This window comes from Monodelphis domestica, chromosome 1 (genome assembly GCF_027887165.1).
Source record: "Monodelphis domestica isolate mMonDom1 chromosome 1, mMonDom1.pri, whole genome shotgun sequence".
Classification (NCBI taxonomy): domain Eukaryota; kingdom Metazoa; phylum Chordata; class Mammalia; order Didelphimorphia; family Didelphidae; genus Monodelphis; species Monodelphis domestica.
The window spans coordinates 500,911,912-500,937,296 of NC_077227.1; the positions used below are offsets into that span (position 1 = coordinate 500,911,912).

At 35.8% G+C, this 25,385-nt stretch overlaps 1 long non-coding RNA gene across 1 annotated transcript in view; it reads right to left on the reverse strand.

Annotated features, from left to right (window-relative positions):
- The window catches only part of LOC130456485 (uncharacterized), a 65,201-nt gene extending 40,193 nt beyond the window's left edge, over positions 1-25,008 (reverse strand). The window contains exon 1 of the long non-coding RNA XR_008915433.1: positions 24,660-25,008. This is a non-coding gene — a long non-coding RNA (uncharacterized LOC130456485). The remainder of the gene's footprint in view (positions 1-24,659) is intronic.
- Positions 25,009-25,385: the final 377 nt, after the last annotated feature.

Consider the following 25,385-nt stretch of genomic DNA (forward strand, 5'->3'; position numbering starts at 1 on the left):
TTAAAAGAGATAAGAAAGGAAATTACATCTTGACAAAAGGTACCATAAACAATGAAGTAATATCAATACTCAACACATATGCACCAAATGGTATAGCCTCCAGATTTTTAAAGGAGAAATGAAATAAGCTACAAGAGAAAATAAACAGTAAAACAATACTAATAAGGACTTCAATGTTCCACTCTCAGAATTCGATAAATCTAACCAAAAATTAAATAAAAAAGAAGTGAAAGGAAGTGAATGAAATCTTAGGAAAGTTAGATTTAATAAATTTGTGGAGAAAGTTGAATGGAAATAGAAAGGAATATACATTCTTATCAGCAGTACATGGTACCTACACAAAAATTGCCTATGTATTAGGGTATAAAAACTTCACAAGCAAATATAGAAAAGAAGAAATAATAAATGCATCCTTTTCAGATCATAATAAAATAAAAATTATAATCAATAAGGGTCCAAAGAAAGGCAAATTAAAAATTAACTGGAAACTAAATAATCTAATTCTTTTTTTAAGGGATTGGTAAAAGAACAAATTATACACAAATTAAAAACCAATTAGAAATCATAAAAATCATAGGAGAAATTAATCAAATTAAAAGAAAACCACTGAACTAATAAGACTAGGAGCTGGTTTATGAAAAAATAACAAATAAAACGGAGCACTGGTTAATTTGATTTTAAAAAGGAAAGAAGGACCAAATAAGAGATGAGGAGCATTATAAGATATAAAAGGAATAATTTTGATTATATTAAATTAAAAGACTTTTGCACCCAAAAAAGCCAGTGTAACCAAGATTAGAAGGGAAACAATGAACTGGGGGAAAATTTTATAAAATTTCTCTGATAAAGGTCTAATTTCTCATATCTACAGAGAACGAAGTCAAATACAAGTCATTTCTTGATTGACAAATGGTCAAGGGATATGAACAAGCAATTTTCAGATGAAGAAATCAAAACTATCAATAATCATATAAAAAATGCTCCAAATCACTCTTGATTAAAGAAATGGAAGCACTTCACATCTATCAGATTGGCAAATATAATAGTAAAGGAAAGAGATAAATGTTGAAGAAGATGTAGCAAAATTGGGACATTAATGCGTTCTTGGTGAAGTTGTGAACTGTTCCAACCATTCTTGAGGGCAATTTGGAACTGCGTCCAAAAGGCATATACTCTTTGATCTAGTAATATCACTACTAGGTCTGTATCCCAAAGAGGCAAAAAAGGGGGAGGGAAAGGACCTGCTTACACAAAAATATTTATAGTAGCTCTGGGTGGAAAAGAATTGGAAATTGAGGGCATGTCTATCAATTGGGGAATGGTTGAACAAATTGTGGCATGTTGGTGATAGAATATAATTGTGCTATAAGAAATGATAAGCAAGATGATTTCAAATAAAGCTGTAAAGGTCTACATGAACTGATGTAGAGTGAAATAAGAAGAACAAGGAGAATATTACACACAGTAAAAACAATATTGTAAGATGATCAACTGTGAAAATGTGACTACTCTCAGGATTACAATGATCTGGGACAATTCTAAAAGACTTATGATGGGGAATGCTATCCATCTCCAGAGAAAGAACTGTTTGAATTTAATGGATACAGATCAAAGTGTACTATCTTTCACATCAATGTACTTTTGATTTTATTTAGGGTTTTGGTTTTATGTGCATGTGCTTTTATAACAATGACCAATACAGAAGTGTTTTTTACATGATAATAAATGTATGGCCCAGATCAAATTGCTAACCATCTCTGAGGGGGGGAGGGAAGAAAATAGGGGAATGGTTTAGATATTAGAATTTTGGAAAACATGTTGAAAATTATTATTACATGTAATTGGGAAAATAAAATACTTTTAATCAAAAAAAGGAAAGAAGAAAAACAAATTGCTAGTATCAAAAATTAAAAGGGTAAATTCACTCCCAATTAAAAGGATATTAAAGAAATCATTAGGAGCTATTTTGCCCAATCTTATGTCAATAAATCTGACAATCTAAGTAAAATGAAGAAATATTTACAAAAAACTAATTGCCCAAATTAATGAAAGAGAACATCAAATACTTACATAACCCAATTCCAGAAAAAATAATTTGAATAAGTCATCAATGAACTTCCTAAGAAAAAATCCCCAGGGCCATCTTTCAAACATTAAAGAACAATCAATCTCAATACAATATTAACTATTTGGGGAAATAGTCAAAGTACTCCTACTGAATTCCTTCTATGACGCAAATATACTGCTGATACTAAGTCAGGAAGATCAAAAGCAGAGAAAGAAAATAAATAATGGGCCAATTTACTTAATGAACAGATGCAAAAAAAAATTTTTTTAAATACTAGCAAGGAAACCACTACAATATATGACAAAGATCATTCACTATAACCAGGTGGGATTTATACCAAGAATGCAGGAATGGTTTAATAATAAGAAAATTATCAGCATAATTTACAATATTAAAAAAAGCTAACAGAAATCATATGACTATCTCAATCGATACAGAAAAAATCTTTGACAAAATACAACACCCATTAATATTAAAAATACTAGAAACCATAGAAATAAATAGGTCTTTCCTTAAAATGATAAAACCACAGACAAGTTTAATCTATAATAGGAATATGCTAGAAGCCTTCTCAATAAGATCAGGGTGAAGCAAAGATGTGCAATATGATCACTATTTTTAATATGATACTAGAAATGCTATCTTTCGCAATAAGAGAAGAAAAAGAATTTGAAGGAATTAAAGTAGGTGGTAAGGAAACCAAATGACCTCTCTTTGTAGATGATGTGATGATATACTTAGAGAATCCTAGAGAACCAACTAGAAATTCCATTTAAAATAACTCTAAACAATATAAAATGCCTGGGAGTCTACTTCCCAGGACAAATACAGAAATTATATGAACACAATTACAAAACACTTTTCATAGAAATAAAGTCAGATCTAAACAATTAGGAAAATATTAGTTGATCATGAGACCAAGGTAATATAATAAAATGACAATTCAACAAAAATTAATTTACTTATTCAATGCCTTAACAATAAAACTACCAAATAATTATATTATAGAACTAGAAAAAGTAATAAAATTCATCATAAATGGTCAATATTATTAAGGGAATTAATGAAAAAAAATATGAAGGAAGGTTGCCTAACTATACCAAACCTCAAATTGTACCCTAAAGCAGTGATTATCAAAACTATTTGTAAGAAATACAATAATGACTTCCAGTCAAGATGGCGGCTTAGAAGCAGCAAAAGTTCAGACCTCGGAAAACCCATCCTTAGAGATCATAAACTGAATGCTCCTAGGGCACCGAAATTCAAACTGAACAACAGGACAGACCCGGGGAACCCTCCTCCTGGACTCAGATCAAAAGGTATGCCCCTCAAAAGTGAGAATCCTAGATCACTTGGATCTAAGGGGAAAGCAGAAGGAAGGTCCCAGGACCCCTCCCCCCCAACCCAGAGCGCTGAGCCCACAGCAGAAACGGGACCCTCAGGGCTGGCAAAACGGCCTCATGGCCGGCTATTCTGAAGGACACACCTTGAAAGCAGCCTGGGCCAGTCTCGGGGTCCCCCAACACAGACGGCAGGGAAATAGAGAGAGACGGGGGGAGCCTGTAGCTCCCTGGCTGGGTCCTTCCATCTGAGTCGGTTCCTGCTTCCATCTGAGCAGATTCCTGCTTCAGGGCACATTCAGCCCAACCCAGCTGAACCTAATCCCATCAGGAGCCCTCAGAGCTTCTGAAAGGATAGAAACCTCAGGGCCAGCAAAAGGGTTGCTCCAAAGGGAGAAGGGCTTACCTTTAAAGAGACCAGAGCTCTGTGGAAAGTTCAGTATCAAAAAACAAAGAGCATGGAATACCTGAAAAGGTAAATATGAAGGAAAGGGAAAAGGAGAAAAATGTTATCTTTTTTTTTTATTCAAACTCTCTTCTATAAGGACTACATTTATATCAATTTATATATATTAATATGTGGGGAAAATGTAATGAGTAACTCTCAAAAATTATATGCATCATTAGAGTAGTAAGAAGAATCACACATAGGGTACATTTGGGGCATCAAGACGATATGGAGAAAGGGGGGATAGAAAGAAAAAGGGAGGGGGGAATCATTGATGGTACTAAGTTAGACTCCAATAAATAGAAAAAAATTAAATAGAATAATCTTTCTCACACAAAGATACACATGGAAAGGGGAGGGGAAGAATTCTCCTGTAAGAAGGAGAGGAAGAGAGTTTTAACTTAAACCTTACTCTCAGTGAAATCAACTCTGAGAGGGAAAAGCATCTAGATCCATTGGGATCGAATTCTATCTTATCCAACAGGGTAAGGGAGAAGGGAAAACCAAGGGGGCTGGGGAGAGGGAACACAAAAAGGGAGGGAAGGAGTGGGGGTAGGGGTAGGGAACAAAAAAGGAGGGGCTAGAGAGGGAAACATATCAAGGGAGGGGTCTAGGGGGACTGATTTAAAGTAAATCACTGGCTTAAAAGGTTATAGTTAAAGAAGAAAGGTCAGAATTAGGGGAGGATATCAAAATGCCAGGGAATCCACAAGTGACAATCATAACTTTGAACGTGAATGGGATGAACTCACCCATAAAATGTAGACGAATAGCAGAATGGATTAGAATCCAAAACCCTACCATATGTTGTCTTCAAGAAACACACATGAGGCGGGTTGACACCCACAAGGTCAGAATTAAAGGATGGAGTAAGACCTTCTGGGCCTCACCTGATAGAAATAAGGCAGGAGTTGCAATCATGATATCTGACAAAGCCAAAGCAAAAATAGACCTGATTAAAAGGGTTAGGGAAGGTAACTATATTTTGTTAAAAGGGACTTTAGATAATGAGGAAATATCACTTATCAACATATATGCACCAAATGATATAGCACCCAAATTTCTAATGGAGAAACTAGGAGAATTGAAAGAAGAAATAGACAGTAAAACCATATTAGTGGGAGATTTGAACCAACCACTATCAAATTTAGATAAATCAAATCAAAAAATAAATAAGAAAGAGGTAAAAGAAGTGAATGAAATCTTAGAAAAATTAGAGTTAGTAGACATATGGAGAAAAATAAATAGGGACAAAAAGGAATACATATTCTTCTCAGCACCACATGACACATTCACAAAGATTGACCATACACTAGGTCACAGAAACAAGGCATAAAAATGCAGAAAAGCAGAAATAATAAATGCAGCCTTTTCAGATCACAAGGCAATAAAAATAATGGTCAGTAAGGGTACATGGAAAACCAAATCAAAAATTAACTGGAAATTAAATAATATGATACTCCAAAATCAGTTAGTTAGAGAACAAATCATAGAAACAATGAATAATTTCATCAAAGAAAATGACAATGGTGAGACATCCTTTCAAACCTTATGGGATGCATCCAAAGCAGTAATCAGAGGTAAATTCATATCCCTGAGTGCATATATTAACAAACTAGGGAGGGCAGAGATCAATGAATTGGAAATGCAAATAAAAAACTTGTAAGTGAACAAATTAAAAACCCCCAGAAGAAAACCAAACTAGAGATCCTAAAAATTAAGGGAAAAATTAATAAAATCGAAAGTAATAGAACTATTAAACTAATAAATAAGACTAGAAGCTGGTACTTTGAAAAAACAAACAAAATAAACAAAGTACTGGTCAGTCTAATTAAAAAAAAGAAAGAAGAAAAGCAAATTAACAGCATCAAAGATGAAAAGGGGGACAGCACCTCCGATGAAGAGGAAATTAAGGCAATCATTAAAAATTACTTTGCCCAATTATATGGCAATAAATATACTCATCTAGGAGATATGGATGAATATATACAAAAATATAAACTGCCTAGACTAACAGGAGAAGAAATAGAATTCTTAAATAATCCCATATCAGAAAATTAAATCCAACAGGCCATCAAAGAACTCCCTAATAAAAAATCCCCAGGGCCTGATGGATTCACAAGTGAATTCTATCAAACATTCAAAGAATAGTTAATCCCAATACTATACCAACTATTTGACATAATAAGCAACAAGGGAGTTCTACCAAACTCCTTTTATGAGACAAACATGGTACTGATTCCAAAACCAGGCTGGTCAAAAACAGAGAAAGAAAATTATATACCAATCTCCCTGATGAATATAGATGCAAAAATCTTAAATAGGATATTAGCAAAAAGACTCTAGCAAGTGATCAGAAAGGTCATCCACCATGATAAAGTAGGATTTATACCAGGGATGCAGGGCTGATTCAACATTAGGAAAACCATCCACATAATTGACCATATCAACAAGCAAACCAACAAAAATCACATGATTATTTCAATAGATGCAGAAAAGGCCTTTGATAAAATACAACACCCATTCCTATTAAAAACAGTAGAAAGCATAGGAATAGAAGGGTCGTTCCTAAAAATAATAAACAGTATATATCTAAAACCATCAGCTAATATCATCTGCAATGGGGATAAACTAGATGCATTCCCAATGAGATCAGGAGTGAAACAAGGATGCCCACTATCACCTCTATTATTTGACATTGTACTAGAAACATTAGCAGTAGCAAGTAGAGAAGAAAAAGAAATTGAAGGCATTAAAATAGTCAAGGAGGAGATCAAGTTATTGCTCTTTGTGGATAACATGATGGTCTACTTAAAAACTCCTAGAGATTCAACCAAAAAGCTAATCGAAATAATCAACAACTTTAGCAAAGTTGCAGGATACAAAATAAACCCGCACAAGTCATCAGCATTTCTATATATTTCCAACACAGCTCAGCAGCAAAAACTAGAAAGAGAAATCCCATTCAAAATCACCTTAGACAAAATAAAATACCTAGGAATCTATCTCCCAAGACAAACACAGGAACTATATGAACACAACTACAAAACACTCTACATACAACTAAAACTAGACTTGAGCAATTGGCAAAACATTAACTGCTCATGGGTAGGATGAACCAATATAATAAAAATGAACATCCTACCCAAACTTATTTATCTATTTAGTGCCATACCCATTGAACTTCCAAAAAATTTCTTCACTGATTTAGAAAAAAAACATAACAAAGTTCATTTGGAAGAACAAAGGATCAAGGATATCCAGGGAAATCATGAAAAAAAAAATACAAAGGAAGGGGGCCTTGCAGTCCCAGATCTCAAACTATATTACAAAGCAGCAGTCATCAAAACAATTTGGTACTGGCTAAGAGACAGAAAGGAGGATCAGTGGAATAGACTTTGGGCAAATAACCTCAGGAAGACAGTATATGATAAACCCAAAGATCCCAGCTTTTGGGACAAAAATCCACTATTCGATAAAAACTGCTAGGAAAATTGGAAGGCAGTGTGGGAGAGATTAAGTTTGGATCAACACCTCACACCCTACACCAAGATAAATTCAAAATGGGTGAATGACTTGAACATAAAGAAGGAAACTATAAGTAAATTAGGCAAACACAGAATAGTATACATGTCAGACCTTTGGGAAGGAAAAGACTTTAAAACCAAGCAAGACTTAGAAAGAGTCACAAAATGTAAAATAAATAATTTTGACTACATCAAATTAAAAAGCTTTTGTACAAACAAAACCAATGTAACTTAAATCAGAAGGGAAACAACAAATTGGAAAACAATCTTCATAAAAACCTCTGACAAAGGTTTAATTACTCAAATTTACAAAGAGCTAAATCAATTATACAAAAAAATCAAGCCATTCTCCAATTGACAAATGGGCAAGGGACATGAATAGGCAGTTTTCAGATAAAGAAAGCAAAACTATTAATAAGCACATGAAAAAGTGCTCTAAATCTCTTATAATCAGAGAGATGCAAATCAAAACAACTCTGAGGTATCACCTCATACCGAGCAGATTGGCTAACATGGCAGCAAAGGAAAGTAATGAATGCTGGAGGGGATGTGGCAAAGTGGGGACATTAATTCATTGCTGGTGGGGTTGTGAATTGATCCAACCATTCTGGAGAGTAATTTGGAATTATGCCCAAAAGGCGATAAAAGACTGTCTGCCCTTTGATCCAGCCATAGCACTGCTGGGTTTATACCCCAAAGAGATAATAAGGAAAAAGACTTGTACAAGAATATTCATAGCTGCGTTCTTTGTGGTGTCCCAAAATTGGAAAATGAGGGGATGCCCTTCAATTAGAGAATGGCTGAACAAATTGTGGTATATGTTGGTGATGGAATACTATTGTGCTCAAAGGAATAATAAAGTGGAGGAATTCCATGGAGACTGGAACAACCTCCAGGAATGATGGAGAAGAAAAGGAGCAGAACCAGGAATACATTGCACACAGAGACTAATACACTGTGGTACAATCGAACGTAATGGACTTCTCCATTAGTGGCGGTATAATGTCCCTGAACAATCTGCAGGGATCTAGGAGAAAAAACACTATCCACAAGCAGAGGACAAACTGTGGGAGTAAAAACACCGAGGAAAAGCAACTGCTTGACTACAGGGGCTGAGGGGAAATGACTGAGGAGAGACTCTAAATGAACACTCTAATGCAAATACCAACAACATAGAAATGGGTTCAAATCAAGAACACATGTGAAACCCAGTGGAATTGTGCGTCAGCCAAGGGGGTAGAGGGGGAGGAAAAGAAAATGATCTTTGTCTCCAATGAATAATGTTTTGAAATGACCAAATAAAATATTGTTTAAAAAAAAAAGAAATACATTAATGTTTACCATTTCAATGAAGGTAAGAAAGGAGGCTGAGAATTTGGAACTCAAAATGATAGAAAGGAAATGCCAAAATTCATTCTTACATATAATAATTGGGAAGAAACAAGGCATTTTTGAAGAAAACATAGGGAAAAAATGTGGGTCTATATGTGTATAGACACACACACAAAAATATAAAGTAACTAGGGAGATGCTGAGAGAAGCCTAAAAACTGGAGAGGAAATGGAGAATCAGGAAAGGCCTCATGTAGAAAGTGGCTCCTAAATTGTGCTTAAAAAGCAACTAGGTGGGGCAACTAGGTGACTCAATGGATAGAGAACCAGGCCTGGAGTTAGAAAGACCTGAGTTCAAATATGATCTCAGGAACTTCCTAGATGGGTGACCCTGGGCAAGTCACTTAACCCCAACTGACAAACCTTTGCTGCTCTTCTGCCTTGGAACCAATACTTAGTATTGATTCTAAGACAAAAGATAAGAGCTTTAAGAAAGGAAAAAAATTACAAAGAAAGAAAAATATAATCTAGGGAATCTACAAAGGGGAAGGAAAGGAGAAATACTCCAGGCAATGCCAACTACTCAAGAAAAGGAATAGGGAAAGGAGGTGGAATGTCCAGTCAGGAAGCACTTACATAAACTAGTTTGGCTGGTGGACAGAGAAAATGATGAAGAATAATCAGTCTAGAAAATAATGGAGTCAGACTGTGAGGGGCTTTAAATGCCAAATTGATACATTTGCATTTTATCCTAGAGGTAACAAGTAGAAAAACATTGAAATCTCTTGAGCAGAGGAGTGATGTGTTTGAAACCACATATTAGTATCAATTTTGTATCTATGTGGAGGATGGTATGGGAGAGGAAAGACTGGAGATAGGAAGATACATTAAGGTACTATAACAACCTTCATCAAAAAAAGCGGTGATCTAAACTGATCTCCATGGAATAGAGATAGATAGATAGATAGATAGATAGATAGATAGATAGATAGATAGATAGATAGATAGATAGATAGACAGATGGACAGATGGACGGATGGAGAGATAAGAAATATTGTGAATATAGAACTGAATAAAACTGGAAACTAAATATAGAAGGTGGGAATAAGAGAAGAAAAAAGTCAAGGTCACGGGTCCCATACACTTGGGCGACTAAAATGTTGTTGGCATCTTCAATAGAAACTGGGAAATTTGAGCAAGGGATAGGTTTAGGGTGGGAGGAAAAAGATGAGTTCTTTTTTTAAAATGTTGAGTTGGAGATGTATCTGGAATATCCAGGTAGATCTGTCTTTCAAGTACTTGGAACAGTGCAGTTGGATTGATGCTCAGGAAAGATAATTCTCTGTAGAGGTACTATCATTGAATTCATCATATGTATTTTTTAAACCCTTACCTTCTGTCTCAGAATCAATACTAAATATTAATCCCAAAGCAAAAGAATGTTAAGGGCTAGGCAATTGGGGTTAAGTGACTTGTCTAGGGTCAAATAGTTAGGAAGTATCTGAGGTCATATTTGAACCCAGGACCTTCTAGTTCAGGTCTGGCTCTCTATCCACTGAGCTACCTAGCTGTCCCCCACTCCTATCATATATTATAAAGGGGAGTTTTCATCAAGTATCATTTGGACTGGATGGCCACTGAGGTCTTATCCAGCTCTAAAATTCACTGATTCAACAATTCTGAGATCAAACACCAAAGTGAGGAATATTCTTTAAACACCAATAATTAATGTCTACCTACATCCTCAGGTAAAACCTACTGGCATTTAAAGCAGGACCAGTTCTATTAGTAAATACAGGTATTCCTTTTACATTGCAGTTTTGACAGTTTAGGTCAGCATAAGAAATTTAATGGGAATTTTTTAGGAATTTTGCAGAAGTCACAGTCAACAAGTAATGACCACTAGAAGATATAGAAAATGTTTAGAAAATTCAGAAATGCATAAAAATATGTATCATATAATATCAATATATTTTATCTCTTAATACCATAGACACAATTTCTTCCTAAAAGTTAAAATAAAAGGGAAAGTACCTTCTTGTACAAAAATATTTAAAGTAGCTCTTTTTGTAGTGGCAACGAATTGGAAATTGAGGGAATGTCCATCAATTGGGGAATGGCTGCACAACTTGTGGTTTGTGTTGGTAATGGAACACTATTGTGCTATATAACAAATAATAAGCAAGAGGATTTAAAAAAAAGCTGAAAAGATCTATATGAACTGATACACAGTGAAATAAGCAGAACTGGGAGAACATTGTACACAGTAAAAGAAATATTGTAAGATGATCAACTGTGAAAACTATTACTCATAACAATGGGACAATTCTGAAGGCCTTATGAGAAAGAATTGTTGGAGTCAGATAGATGTGGATCAAAGCATACTGTCTCTCACATCAGTGTATTTACAGTTTTATTTTGGGGTTTTGGTTTCATATGAGTGTTCTCTTACAAAAAGGACCAAAGTAGAAGTGTGTTTTTCATGATAATAATTTTTTTAATTTTAAAAGGTCATTGAAAAACTAAATAAAGTTAAAATATATAAAGAATTCGTTTGCAAAAAGAACTTGAAAGTCAGTTGATGATATATAAGAGCTAGAAATGTAGAACTATCTTTAAAATTTTAGTAACTCATAAATGTACATAAGCTACTGTAAATACCCCATAAAAGAAAGAGAAAAAATTCAGACTTCTTCTCTGTTACAAAGGGGCCAAATTTTTTTACACAGATTTTCCAGATCCCAGGAGTGCCTTGAGATACCTGTAGTTTGAATTCGTATAAGACAGTGGTTCTCAACCTTTCTAATGCTGTGACCCGGCAATACAGTTCCTCATGTTGCAGTGACCCCAAACCAAAAAATTATTTTGGAGGCTACTTCAAAACTGTAATTTTGCTACAGTTATGATTTGGAATGTAAATACCTGATATGCATTATGTATTCTCATTGCTACACATTGAGAGGTTGAGAACTGCTGGCTAAGACATCTAATACTTCTTTAAACAAATTTTCTTTTTTCCTTTTCCCTTCTTTATCCTCCACCACCTCATCATTTGGGGCCAATATCTTAAGTGGCTCAGGTTGACAGGAGAATACACCATCTAAGCCTGCCTCCCTACTCAACATCTCTGCTAGACTCCAGCCATGGCATTCCACCACTGTATTTGAACTCATACTCTTTCCATATCACCCCCTCTGGGGCAAACTCTCTCTACTGCCTGGGGTAGGAATTTCTCCAATACTTCAAGCTTCAGTGATTTGGTAGTTGGGGATATTCCTTCTCATGCAGACCACAAACACTTCCTGTCTTAGTAAAGAGAATCCAAGAGAGTTAAAGTTGAGAAATGAGGAGGAGAGCTTACTAGAATAATGATTCTAAGAGTATTTTGAGTCCAATTTTAAGAAAAGATTGACTATCCAATTCAATCTGGGTCTATTTAATAAAGCAACCATAGATTAAACACCTTCTATGTAGGAGGAGCAAACTGAAAAGCTCCTGTCTTTAGGGGACTTAAATTCTTTCCTGGGGGATACAACACATACAGAGAAGTAAATTCAAAGTCTATGCAAAGTAATATAAAGTAATTTTATAGACAGAGAGGGGCAAAGACAGAGATGAGCAAAGAACAGAGTCAAATATGGAGACAGAGGGACAGAAATGGAGAGAGATAGAAAGAGACAAAGTGACAGATTATAAAAAAAAACAGAGAGAGAGAGAGACAGACAGACAGACAGACAGAACATTAATAACTGAGGGGATCAGGTATGGAAGGCTTTGTGTAAGAGGATGCAACTAAGCTGTGGTTTGAAGGAAGCTAGGAATTGTACATGGCAGAAGGGAGGCAAGAGTACATTCCAGACATATGGTACCAACTGTCCAAAGACAAGGAGGTGGTAATGGACTGGTGTGGGGAGGAGCTCACAAGTTCAATTTGAGTGGAATGGGGAGTGCCTGAAGAAGAGTAATAAAATTAAGAATGGGAAGATAGATGCAGCCAGCCTGTGAAGGACATTATGTTCTATGCTGAGTATTGTGTATTTTATCTTACAAGCAGCAGAAGTCACTGAAGGTTTTTGAATAGGGACATGACATGGTCAGGATTGTGTTTTAGGAATATCAGTTTGGTAGCTACGGAGAGGATGAATTGAAGACGAAAGAAACTGGGAAGCAAGAAGACCAATTAGGAAGGTAGAGCAACAGTGCAGGCAAGAGGTGATAAGTGCAGGAATGAGTTTGGAGGCTATATGAATGAAAGTAACAGATACAAAAGAACTGGCAGGTCTTGGTGACTGATTGGACTGTAATGTTTTGAGGAGGGTGAGAGATAGGAAAAATCAAGCATGACACCAAGGTTATGATCCTCAGTGATCAGCAGGACTGTGGGGTCCTCAAATGAAATGGGGGAGTAGGAGAAGAGGTGAGTTTGAGGGGAAATATAATGAGATCCAGTTTTGGAATTTGAGGTGCCTACAGGACATTCAAATGAAGATCTGGGGACTAGATTTCAGGGAAGTGGTTATGACATCCTTAGGATGTGATGAGATTACTATTGCTAATAATAATAATAATAATAATAATAATAGGTATATGATAAGTGTTATTTGAATGTTAGCTATTGGTAATTGTAGTATTTGAATATAATATCGACAAGCATATAATAATTATAATCAATCATATAATTATATAATTGTTACATATTAGAATATTTATAATTAATAAAATATTTATAAAGTACTTACTACATGCCAAGCACTGTGCAAAGCATTTTGAATTTACACTAATATCTGTTTTCATTGATATAGATTATTGTCAGTTTTGGGTTTTCCACAATTTTTTCCACAAAAAATATGTCTCAGTTTCCCTCAGTTGCCTTGGATTTCATCAGCAGGCCCAATTGACCTTGATACTAATTTTGTGGGGAAAAGAGGGCAACCCACATGTTCTCCTGCTTGTGAGAGCAATACATGTATTGAAAAGCAAATAAGTCTATTTATCCATAAAGATAGCAAACAAAAATTAGATAAAGCATATGGAGAAGAATATATACCTGACTATATGAAATTAATGAACTCTCTCATTGCAAGTGAGATATCTCATCTCAATCAAGTAGAAATTCTCCCATGATATCCTAGCTGAGAAGAGGAACATAATCAAGGTAACAACTCCTCTACATATCAGCTTCTTTCCAAAATCTTTCCAGATAATGCCTTGATACATAAGGTCTTTATGGAGGGGGATTCCCCTTCCAAACAATAACATCTTTCTCCCCTCCTCGCTGTCTTCCATACCCCAAGAAAAGTCTTCAGAAAGGTAAAAGACATGTTAAATATTCATTTATTCTTTACATTAATTTTTATATAAATTTTATATTAATTTCTTTTTTTGTATTAAACATTATACTTATTCTCTATAAAATGTGTTTTTGACATGTATTTTGGAGTGTCTAGAATGAATTAATTGGATTTACATTGATTCACATGAAAATAATTGCCTCGGTTTTCCTTGGTTTCTGATTTTGCCGATTGTTTCCTGGTAAATTATCCATGAAAACAAAGACATCACTGTATTATCTCATTTGATCTTCACAACATCTGTGTGAGGTAAATGTTTATAGATGAGGAAATTGAGACAAACAGAAGTTAAGTGACTTGCCCAGGTTCAAACAGCTAGTAGAAGTATGTGGCCAAATTTGAAGTCAAGATTTCCTAGCCAATGTTCTGTCCACTTATTCCACCTGTCTACCAAGATGAAAAGTTTGGGGGATTGGAGGATGTGGGGAAAAGAAAAGAAGGCTCATCTCAATCCTTGGAGTCATACATACTTAATTAAAGAGTGCAGAGTGGAGCTTTCAACTGATTCAACCATTCTGGAGATCAGTTTGGAACCATGTCCACAGGGTCATAAAACTGTCCAAACTCTTTCACTCAACAATACTACTACTAGGTTTATACCCAAAGAGATCAAACCTAGCAAGAAAAGACCTACTTGTACAAAAATACTTACTTACAGCAGCTCTTTTTGGGGTGGCAAAGAACTAGAAACTAAAGGGAAGTCCATCAGTTGGGGAACAGTTGAAAAAGTTATGGTACATGACTATAATGGAATACTATTGTGCCATAAAAAGAATGAAGGAAACCATTCCCCCCCCCCTCAAAAAAAAAAACCTGGACTAATATGAAGTGATGCAAAGTGAAGTGCACAAAACTAAGAAAATGTGTACACAATAAAAGCAATAAAGTATGATGATCAATGATGAATGACTTCACTATTGTCAGCAATGCAAGGTTCCAGGACAACTCCAAGAGACTCATGATGAAAAAGGCTGTCTGTCCACTGTCATAGGAGGAACCGCCAGAGTCTGAATGCAGAGTATTACTATTCTTCACTTTATTTCCTCTGAATTTTTCTCTAGTATAAGTGATATGCACCTTTTTCACAATATGGAAATGTGTATTGTATGAAAACATATATACAACCTGTATCATATTACCTGCTATCTTGGGGAGAAGGAAAGGGTGGAAGAGAATGCAGATTGAAGAAAACTATTCTTCATTTTATTTCCTTCATGAATGTTTCTCTAGAATAAGCAATATGACTTTCTTCACAACATGATGAACAGAGAAATATGTATTAGATTATAATATATGTATGACCTATATAATATTACTGCTTTTGGGGGAAGGAGGAAAAGAGACAGAAAAAAAAGAGACAGATTTTTGAATATAGCTAATGTGAGAATTTGTTTCTCTTGGATAAGCACACTTATTATAATTTATTACATATTTGTGACAAAAAAATGAATTCTGCTTTCCTAAGGAACATTTATTAGAGTAATTAAAGTTTCCAGAGTGAGTTGTCTAATGCAAAAGAATTATTTTATTTTACCTTTTTTTCTTGATAAAAGACACAGATCCATATTCCATGTTCATTTGAAAGTATATTATAACAAGTTCAAACAGCTATATGTTTTCTACAATAAATAATATTAAAAAATTTTAAATTTTATTGACATTTAATGTGGGAAAAAACATTTTTTTCTTACAAAGTGAAGGATCAGACAGGTTGGGAAGTGGGGAAGGGTCAGGTCTCATGAGCCCAATTGATTCTATGACTCAAAGCCTATTTTCATTGGTAACGAATGATTAAAAAAGGTATTCAGTGCCTGAGTGAAGAGGAAGAGTTGCAAACATGGGTTTCTGCCTTCTGGATTTGAGAAGGAAGTCATGTGTTCCCAGACTCTCTTGAGGTCCTTGAGAAAGGCCCTGGAAAGAAGTCAACATGTGACTTTAACATTAGTTAGAAAAGCCAGCACCGCAATCATGTAGGCTTCTTGAGAGTTTCCAGAAGGAGGAGATGGCTGACAGTGTCAAAAACTGTAGAGATGTTAAGTAGAAAAAGATCTGAGAAAAGGTCATTGGATTTAGCACTTAAGAGATTGTTGGTAATTGCTTAGGGGAAACAGCTTTAGTTAAGTGGTGAGGTAAGAAACCAGATTACAAGACAAGGAGGTAATGTGGTGTAATTAAAAGAGCATTGGATTTAGATCCAGAAACCTAGATCCAAATCCCAACTCTTCCACTTTATTACCATTGTGACCTTCGGCAAATCAATTATCTTCTCAGGGCCTCAGGTTCTTCCTCTATAAAATAAAAGCATTACACCAGTTAACCTCTAAAGCTCCTTCTGTCTCTACATCCTATGGTCCTTGATCGTGGAGGGAAGAGAAGGGAAAGGGGGCTGGGACGTTGAGGGGGGGTGTGGGGGGGGCACTCGTTTTCCTTCTTCCCATGTCCAAATTCCAACTTGTGTCAAATATAATGTCATAATCTTTAACTGAACAAAACCACAATTATATTGTGTATATACTGAATGCCAGAAATATTTTCAAAAGAAATTAAGGATGCACGAGCCCCAAAGTTCAACAGTGTAAAACTGATTTTTTTTAATAGTTTTTCTCAAAATGTGAACTCTCAAAAGTTAAAAGAATAGGGATAGCTAGGTAATTCAATGGATAGAGAGCCAGGCCTGGAAATCGAAGGTCTTGGGTCCAAATTTGGCCCCAGACACTTCCTAGCTGGGTAACCCTGGGGAAGTCACTTAACCCCCATTGCCTAGCTCTTACCTTTCTTCTGCCTTGGAAACACAGTATTGATTTTAAAACAGGAGGTAAGGGTTTTTTTTTAAATATTTTTTAATTTTTAGGACAGCTAAGTGACTCAGTGGATTGAGACCTAGGCCTAGAAACAAGAGGACATGGGTTCAAATCTGACCTCATATAGGTCATAGTTGTGTGACTATAGAAGTCACTGAACCCACATTGCCTAGCCCTTACCACTTAAAAAAAATTCTTGATAGGGGACAGCTGGGTAGCTCCGTGGATTGAGAGTCAGGCCCATGGATGAGAGGTCCTGGTTTCAAATCCGGCCTCAGACACTTCCTAGCTGTGTGACCCTGGGGAAGTCACTTAACCCCCATTGCCTAGCCCTTACCACTCTTCTGCCTTAGAACCAGTACACAGTATTGATTCTAAGACAAAGGTAAGGGTTTAAAAAAAAAAAAAAGAATCCTGGATCCCAGGTTAAGAATTCCTATAGCTCCAGGTTCAAGTGAGGCCACTAGAGATTCTGAGTAGGTCCTGCTCCTCAGAACACAGACAGGGGCTTATAAATAGTCAGATCCATACGTGGGGGCTGACCGCCTGCGTGCAGAGGATCAGCTCTGGAGAACCCACGGTCATCTCCCCTGCATGTCCCAACATCCAAATAATATAAAAATAAGGTAAGAATAGGCTGCCTGGGCAATGGAATTTGATGCTGAACTTGAAGCAAGGAGACACAGGTTCAGATTTTGATATTGACACTTACTAGCTGGGTGACGGTCCTTGGGGATGGCCTCTGGGAGAAACTGATGACCACAACAGAGAGATTTGCAAATAGACTCAAGAAGTGGAAGCTTGAAGGTCTGTCAGTCAAGGAGAGAAGAAAAGATTCCAAAGAAGAACCTGGTTCGGAGGGAGGCTGTTGAATAAGCTCGCACCTGAAACTGGTCATTCACTCTTTCCTTTTGAACTCTGAGGAAGGAGCTGGCAGATAGACTGCTCTGGATTCCTGGCTATTGACTTCCCATTGAAAGATTGGAGTATAACTCTGAAGATCCTTTCAGTTCATCAATAATATCCCCTTAGAGACAAATTACTTTACTTTCCTAGATTGAATTTATAGGAAATTAGGGAGATCCTAACTCCTCTTCCCTCTCCCAATTCCTTAACCTTCCTTCTTTCAAATAAATCCCTTTTAGAAGGTACTATAGTGTGTAATTAGTCCTTTAAAAACTGCTGTCAACTTACCATCTGAGAAGAGCTGTTAAGACCAACTGAGAGAGGGGGACAGGAAGTGGGGTGGGAGGAAGGAGTGAGAATCCCAGCTTCTCCTCTAACCTTATTTCCTAGTGTCTCTGTTCCAGCATTTCTCTTACCCTAAATATCCTCCTTGAAGAGCCACTGTTGCACCTCTCTGGACGCATTCTCTCAACTGTGAAATGAGGATAGATCATCTTTCTGCCTGATCTATCTTATAGGGTAACTTTGAGAAAAATGCTTTACAAACATTAAAGCTAGATCAAGGTGCATTATCAGCATTATCATCATTCAGAGTAGCCCTAAAAATTAAAAATATAATAAAATTTAAAAATAAAAATATTTTAAAGACCTGGATGAGAAATGAAATCATAAAACATGTTCTCCTGAAGGGAGTCTGTGACAGGAGGAAGGATGGTTCTGCTACTCTTGACTTGCTAATTGGAGAGGTTAAGAGAAAAAGAGGAAGGATTCTCTAACCAACTGTATATAAAATATTCAAGAAGTATTATTAGCTGCCTCTAACACAGTGCTGGGAGCTAGGGATACAAAGATGAAAACGAATCCATCCTTGACCTCAAGGAGCTTACATTCTCTCAGGAGGCAGAGCTTCAGCTCTTTCTCTAGGCTTAATTTTTAAGTCTCACAGAAATGGGATGATATTTCTCAGTTTTTCTTCTCAATTGCTCCCACAAGACTTTTTCTGCAGAGTAGCACCTTTTTCTTCTAAACTTGGCAAGGATATAAAGTATGACCCATAATAATAATTACTGCTGAAAAGAATGTCATAACTAAGTCCTTCACAGACTGTAGGTGGGCTAAGATTCAAGCTGTAATAGGAAGGGAAGAGGAAGGAATACAGATGTAGTTAACACACAAACATATTCTATATTGAATCTGTGTCTTATGGCAACAAAATTCCCTGGCAGATGCTCAATCATAGGATCATGGAAATAAAGTTAGATGAGAATTCAGGAGTCAGCTATTCTAGTTCTTCTATTTTACAGATGAGGAAACTGACACCTAAGAAATGAAATGACTTGAAGATCACAAAAAGAGTGTCTCATTGAATGAGTACAATTTGAACCCAGGTCCTTTGACTCTAGAGCCAATGCTCATTTGACCTAAGAAGATGCCTACCCCCTCTTTTCCCTTCTACATCCAGGAAAAAAAAATGGTGACCAGCAACAGTGCAAGGAGCCTGCTTGAAAGATGATTGGAATATCAATTCAGCACTTGCTATGACTTGAGTAGTTTTTAAAAGTTTATTTTTTATGGTTACCTTAGCAAAATTATATTTTTATTTTGTAGTGCTAAGTATGTTCATATTTTCAGTTTTACTACATAATATAGATCTTCTTTTCCACTCATCATATTTATTGTGCAAGCAAGTGACTGAGGAAACGAGAGAAAAAGACTCAACTCCCCTCAGAATTTTGCTTCTGGTCCATGGGGAGCTAACATTTATCATGATTAATTTTTTTAAAAAGAAATGAACATTTCTTTGTCAGGTAGAAGCTTTTAGTCATCCTGACATGAGGCTTTCATATAGCAAAAATATTACTAATTCTATTTTGCCTCTAAAGTGCATTTGTTATCAATAAGCACTTAAAACGGGTGCTCAAGAGTTGGTGGGAGAGACACCTGCTCTGCATTCTTATCTGTTTAATACCTTAGGGATACATCACTTAATAATTTAGTGCTAAACCATTTAGCATTTTAGCCCATCATCTCTTATATTACACATAGGATTTCAGTAATGTCTGATAAAATTATGTGTTAGCTGCCTTATGTGTGTGTAAAACTTAATAAGTCTTCTTTCCCCCCTCAAGTTTAATAACTGATTTCTTACATTTATGGATGTGAAATTTTATTGCTCATGGATATAGTTTGAACCTAAATCTTCATATCTTATAAATTGATTTTTAGTTTCCTTTTTGACCTTATGAATTTCAATCAGACATTGACCTCTTGTTACTCATGAATCTGACTGATTTAATGCCTTATAACAATAATACTGTAGAAAAGCATTATCATAAGAGCCCACAGGGTTTGCTGAAACCCATAACTAGATCTTGGAGGCCTTGAGCAATAATAATTCTTGACCCAAGACTATTCTCTAATGCCTTCATCCTTTACCATTCTGGAGTGGCCAATCTCTCTGTTTGAGCAGTGCCAAGAAAAGCAAGGGGAGCAGAGCCTCTCGTGGGGGAAGGGGCTCAAATTTTATATGAGATATAATAGCATGTGGGTTAGTAATGCGAAGCACATAAAAGGCTAATTTTAATCTCAATTTTATCGTGTTTAGAAAGGGAAGGGAAATAACATGCAGGGGCTGTCTTTGTGGAGGAAATAGGTATTTTAAGCATTTTAGCACCATAAAAAATGAAAAATTAATATTAATTGTCTTTACAGACTGTATTGTTACTCCTCACTCTATTATTGTGACTGTTCAGTCTATAGTCTAAATGGAAGAGTTGAAGGATTGCTCCTTTGTTTGCTGGCCTGTGCTAATTTAATTTAATTGGTTTACTGAATAACTGGGTGTTGATGTTCATTATTCCTTATTAAGAAAGTCTCAAAGAAACATTCTCTTTTTTTCTTTTTTTTTAAATGAATACAGAGACGGACTTTGGGTTGAGAGTGAGCAACAACCTAATAAAGATAAACAGCTTAGTTTGGGGACTATCCAAGAGTTTCCCCTAGTGACTGAGGCTCCCCCAAATCTAAAGATCTAAAAATAATAACTCACATTTACATAGAACTGAAAGGTACACAAAGGGTTCTTCTTGCCATAATCCTATCCATTCTTACTCAACAACCATTTATTAATATCTGCTAGGCACATGACACACTGCTTTTCACAGGGACTACAAAGACAAAACAAAACAAACAAAAATAACACTTGCCCTCAAAGAGCTTATAGCCTAACTTTCTTGGAAGGCAAGTCATACAAATATTATTGTCCCATTTTATAACTGAAAAAAAAAACAAGACTTATAGGAATCCAGTGGCTTCTATAAGGTGAAATATAACTGGTATTGGTGCCAATCACCTGATCAGCCCAGATCACCTGATTCCATGTCAAATGTTCTGCTCAATTCTGGTCTTTTCATCTGAAATGCTTGAAAGTCTTCTATTTCACTGAATGTTTATTCCTTTCTCTGAAGCAATTTACTCTGTTTTTCTGGGAAGCTTATTCTTGGTTGTAATCCTAAATCCTTTGCCTTCTATATCATATTCCAAGTCCTATGCTCCTTTAACATGGAAGCGGCTAGATCTTGCTTGATCCTGGGGGTGGCTGCATAATATTTGAATTGTTTCTTTCTGGCTACTTGGAATATTTTTCCTTAACCTGGGACTTTTGTAATTTGGCTAGAATATTTCTGAAAGTTTTCATTCAGGGATCTCTTTTAGGAGTTAATCAATTGATTCTTTCCATTTCAGATTCTCTCCATTTCAATTTTACATTCTGACTCTAGGAATTTAGAGAAGTTTTCCTTATATGATTTCTAGACTTTTTTTGATCATGACTTTCAGGTAGTCTAATAATTCTTAAATGATCTCTCCTCAATCTATTTTCCAGATCAGTTGTTTTTCCAATGATATGCTTTGCATTTTCTTCTATTTTCCCCATTATTTTGACTTATTTTATTGTTTCTTGATATATTACAGAGTCATTAGTTCCTACTTACCCAATTTTAATTTTTTAAGGAATTGTTTTATTCAGTGAAATTTTGTATCTCTTTTTTCATTTGGCCAATTCTATTTTTAAAGATGCTATTTTCTTCAGTATTTAGTGTGCCTCTTTTACCAAGCTGTTGATTCTCTTTTCATAATTTTCTTGCATTACCTCATTTTTACCAATTTTTCTTCTTCTTTGACTTTTTAAAATTATTTCACCTTTTTCAGGAATTCTTGTTGGACTTCTGTCTAAATTACCTTTTTCCTTTGAGGTTTTGCTTATAAGTACTGGCATCATTGTCATCTTCTGGATTTTTGTCTTCATCTTCTTGTCATCGTAATAACTTTTTATTATCAGATTTTTTTGTTGTTGCTTGCTTGTTTTCTCCAACTATTCCTTGACTTTTAACTTATGTTAAAGTTGAGATCTGCTCCCATGAAAGGCATGGGAGAATAAGGAAGATCAATCCAAATTTCAGATTTTTCCTATGTTATAGGAATTCCAAAGGAATGAAGTGTGTATTCTAGCTAGGGACATAGGAAAGGCATAATGTGAGACAAAATAAATGAGTTGGACTTTGAAGAATGGACTTTATTTGACAGATATTTGGAAGTGGGACAGTCTTGACCTAAGGCATTGCATGAGCAGAGACATAAAGAAAAGAAAGCTGAGATCATTTTGGTGAAGTGGGGATGGGGTAGTTGCAGAGTGTGCTACTATTTTCCTGGCACTGTGTTCAGTTTTTTACAATTATTACCTAATTTCATCTTCACAACAACCGTGAAAAGTTGATGCTATTATTATTGCTATTATATAAATGAAGAAACTGACAGAAATAGATATTAGATGACTTGCCTAGGGTCACACAGCTCAAAAGTGTTAGAGACCAGGTTTGAACTCAGATCTTCCTGACTTTATGTCTGTTTTTCTACCCATTGATCCACCAAGCTGCTAGATAACACTTTATCAATTGTAAAATGCTATTTAAATATGAGCTATTATGATAAGCATAATAGGAAAGATAAATAAAATTAATGTATTCGTAATATAATTTAGTATTATTACATGATATAAATAATATGGTATTATGATATAATAAAGTATTATATTACAATATGATAGTAATATAGTAATGTATGACAATCTGAATTTTCCCACAGAACCCTGACCAACTTCATTTAGAAGGTTCTATCCTATACTATAAAGCCATTTTAGGCTATGATGTTTAACAACTGACATAACACCCTGATTTGAGAGATGAAATACCTTGTGTAAAGAACACAGAAAAGGCCAGTAAAAAGGAAAAAAAAACTCTTTGATAGGCTATCCTTGGAAAGTAAAGAGAGAAGCTTCTTTAAAGGCATGAATGAAAGAGAAACAGAACCACCACAAAAACAAAAGTAATTATTATTTTGTTAAAATTTTTGTATCAAAGTGTAAATTTGGAGAGTTGTTTTTTAACTGGGGATTTTATTATTCATTCTACTGTTTTATTCATATGTTGCTATTGGCTGAGACCATTATTAAGGTAATAATAAAAATATTTTAAAGCCATTAATAGTAAAACAAGAGGTATCCAGGAACTGGGTAACTTCAGTGAGATGGGAATTATATCCAAGTATCTCTTCCCCACAAAGATTTAGACCTCAGAAAAGCCATGAAGTTAGCAAAGTTCATTCTGAATATTCCACTTCTTCTTCCTGCCCTCTCTGTGATGTTTTCAGTGGTCTCCATCATCCTTCTCAGAAGGCAATCACTGCTCTCAGATTGCCCTAATCTTCCCAGAATAGAGAAAAAAAAAGTCTGACTAAATTAAGGCATGCTATGATAGTGATGATATTTTAACTCTCCCAGGGGCACCTTCATTTTTTTTAAGTACCTGGAGAAGACAATGCTTAACACAAAAGAATAATAATAATAATAGCTCATATTTATGTAGGCATTGTCTCCAGGAGGCCCCTGTTAAAATGTACATATGCCAGCTGAAAATGAAACACATTTACCCTTAAACACTCATTAACATATCAGCATGGATTAGTTTTTCTTCATGACTTACAAAGTGCTTTCCTAAAATAACTACCATGAGATAAATGTATTAATGTCCCCATTTTATAGATTTTATTGGCCAATGGCCAAAGACTATTTTAGGATGGTGGGAGCAATGGAGGAAATAAGAAAGGAAACTGGTAGGTAATTCAGTGAATGAAGGACCAGACCAGAGTTCAGATCTGTCTCCTATGCTTACTAGTTGTGTGACCCTGGGCAAATCACTAAACTTTTGTCTACCTTGGTTGCCTCAACTGTAAAATGAGGGTCATAATAGTACCTACATCATATGGTTGTTGTGAGAACCAAATGAAATCTTCCCAATGTTGTGTACAAGGGAATGACCAGAAGCAATGAAAAATTAAATTTTGAAGAAATGCCTCAGAAGGAGAGCAGATGGAACCCCAAAGGATTTGAGGGATGGTATGGAATTTCCAGCCAGGCTCAAAAGGCAGTTGAGAAAAACCAAGAGCTCTTCTTATCTTGAACTCTTTGGAGCTAGGCGGGAGAACTACTTGGCTGTGAAGATACAACATCTCTCAGTCCTTTACATGAGCAGAAGATCTCATCTATCAACTGGTAGCAAATCATTAGGATAAGGACTCTCTTTCTTTCCCTTAGGGGAACCCAGAACTTATTTCTAATGGAGACTCCCTGATTCAATCCCTCAGGATCAGTATAGAGAAATATAGCTAGGGATTTCCTTTTCCCCCCTGTCCTGTTTACCCTTCAACCCATTATATTTAAATAAATTAAACATCTTGATTTTAATAGAAAACAAGAATCAGATTCAAATGTGTTAGGAAGGGAACTTCAAACATCACTTCAAGAAGGAGGCTGAAGGGAAAATTTCACTTACCCTTTTGGTCTAGTCAGCATGACTCCATTGGTCAACAGCTCAACTTTGGGGAAGGGAGAAGAAGAAATGAAGTGTCACATTGTATTCAATCCCCAAGTAGCTGAACTTTGGTTCCTCCTCTTCTAAGTTCCCCCCACTAATACAATGTGCTTAGCACAGTGTCTGGCACATAGGGGGTACTTACTCAGTTCTTGCTCCCTCTCTCCCTGGGCAAAAGACTGTGTCAGGGCAAGGCATCTTTCCTTCACCCTTCAAATTGTACTCTGTTGACAACTACTTCCAGACAAAGATATCATACCACAAAATGCACACAGGAAGGCATCTTGGGTAAGATTTCTAAACCATAGCCCAGATTTCTCCATGTGGACACTCCAGTGGGCCAGTGTTACTGCATATGAATTTTCCATATGGTTCCATACAAGTTTTTCATATGATTTCACACTCACAAACTACATAAATTTGGGTGAATTTAGCAGTGATGAATAAAAGAGTATTCATCCACTTATGTCTCAATGAGAATTCTATTTTTATATAGTACATATACAATACATTTTGGGGAAATTAAAATTTTAAATTTAGAGAAAAAACATAATCCCAGGGATGGAAGCAGAATGAATGAGTGTTGGGGAAGGAGTTCCCAGATTGTGAGTCAGTGGACCCAGAACAATGGAGTTGCTGGATCAAGTAAAAGACTTGGTTTAAGCAGGGAGTCAAGGGAGAAGACTC